We start from the raw sequence: 2,296 nt of genomic DNA, 5'->3' as shown, positions 1-2,296 counted from the left end.
GCGCCAATTGTTGATATCAAATCTTTTATACAAATGATACATATCATTAGTTCTACTAAACAGCAAACGTGATTAGTTATCAGTTTCACGGCCGATTGAGTAATTGGCGTTGGTGAAACTGGCCCAAATGGTGATTCTTTATGAGAAGCACCATTTGGGCCAGTTTCAGCAACGCTTAGCGCTTTTTTTACCTTTCTTTTAAAAAGGTAAGTTTGTATATAATTTTAAAATTCCATAGAGAAAATCTTTTATACACATTATATATATCATTACAGATAAATAAATAATAAAAAAAAGATTGGGTTTTACACTTTTTAATTTGGGAAGAATTTAATTAATTCGATAATCAATTATACGAATATGAAACATATCATTAGAGTTAAATAAATTATTTTTTCTTTGGAGGAATAAAATGGTAAAATTTAATTTGTTCGAATTACATGGAATTTAACTTGGCGCCAATTGTTGATATAAAATATTTTATGCAAATGATACATATCATTAGTTCTACTAAACAGCAAACGTGATTAGTTATCAATTTCACGGCCGATTAAGTAATTATCGTTGGTGAAAGTGGCCCAAATGGTGATTCTTTACGAGGAGCACCATTTGAGTCAGTTTCACCAACGCTTAGCGCTTTTTTACCTCTTTTTTTAAAAGCTAAGTTTGTATATAATTTTAAAATTCCATAGAGAGAATCTTTTATACACATGATACATATCATTAGAGTTAAGTAAGTAATAAAAGAAGTTTGGATTTTACTTTTTAATTTGGTAGTATATATCACGACGACAAGATAAGAGGTTTGTTCGCGTCGCTTGCTTCAACATGCTCCTATAGATTAAACGCGAAAAAGATGTAAGATAATTTTTGCTTTTATAATTATATTTCTAATATTTAGATGTTTTAGACACTTATGTCCATTTCCAACGTAGATTAACTATAATGTCGGTTCAACTTGCTCTTCGTCTTTTTCTAATTCTAAAGATAAGTTGAACCGAGATTAAAGTTAATTCACGTTGGGGGAAATGGACATTAATTGTTTTTTACCTATTGTTTTATGTTTTAATTATAAGTCTTTTACTCATTTTTATATTGTATATTTCTAATTAATTGTTTTTACTTATTGTTTTATGTTTGAATTATAAGAGTCCTTTACTCATTTTTATATTGTATGTTTTTAATAATGACAAAACACACACTACCATAAAAGTAAATCATTATCTTTTAAATTCAAGCCTTTCCTTTAAGTAAATCTGAAAATAAACAGCACAAAGAATCAATTCTGTCATAATTATAAAGAATAGAGAGAACAAATTATTAATAAAAAAATATATATATATATATATACAAGCTTTCTACTGCATTGCAGACACTTTCTTAAACCTGCGTACAAAAGAATATTGCAATAAAAATTATTACAAATTTTATAAGATAATATTAATTGAAATAAACTATCAGAATAGAAAATGTATTCTTACACCGGAAAATGGGTTTTACAGCAGAGAATATTTATTCTAGCCTCACGTGTTCACACGTGTTCCTCTGTTCCATCGATGTGACAGATTCTAACCTGAATAGTTTAACGGTTAATACTAAATGCCACATTTACCTCTTGCTATCTAGAGTCTAACCTGTCAGATGAGATGGCGAACATCTAGACGCCCACTTCCTCGACGGCGAACACCTAGACACCTACTTCCTCGACGGTGAACACCTTGACACCCACTTCCTCGAAGGCGAATACCTAGATACCCACTTCCTCAACAGCGAACACCTAGACACCCATTTCCTCAAAGGTGAACATGTAGACAACACCTAGACATTCACTTCTTCGACGGCGAATACCTAGACACCCACTTCCTCAACAGCGAACACCTAGACACCCATTTCCTCAAAGGCGAACATGTAGACAACACCTAGACATTCACTTCTTTGACGGCGAATACCTAGACACTCACTTCTTCGACGGCGAACACCTTGACACCCACTTCCTCGACGGCGAACTCGTAGACACTCATTTCCTCGATGGCGAACACCTAGACACTAACTTCCTCGACGGCGAACATGTAGACAACATCTAGACACTCACTTCTTCGACGGCGAACACCTAGACTCCCACTTCCTCGACGGCGATCACCTAGATACTCATTTCCTCGATGGCAAATACCTAGACACCAACTTCCTCGATACGTAGAAACCCACTTCCTCAACGGCGAACACCTAGACACTCATTTCCTCGATGGCGAACACCTAGACGCCCACTTCCTCGACGGCGAACACCTAGACACCCATT

This window comes from Trachymyrmex cornetzi, unplaced genomic scaffold, assembly GCF_001594075.2.
Source record: "Trachymyrmex cornetzi isolate Tcor2-1 unplaced genomic scaffold, Tcor1.1 scaffold1281, whole genome shotgun sequence".
Classification (NCBI taxonomy): domain Eukaryota; kingdom Metazoa; phylum Arthropoda; class Insecta; order Hymenoptera; family Formicidae; genus Trachymyrmex; species Trachymyrmex cornetzi.
The sequence above is the reverse complement of the archived record's forward strand: the minus strand, read 5'-3'. Positions refer to the sequence as shown.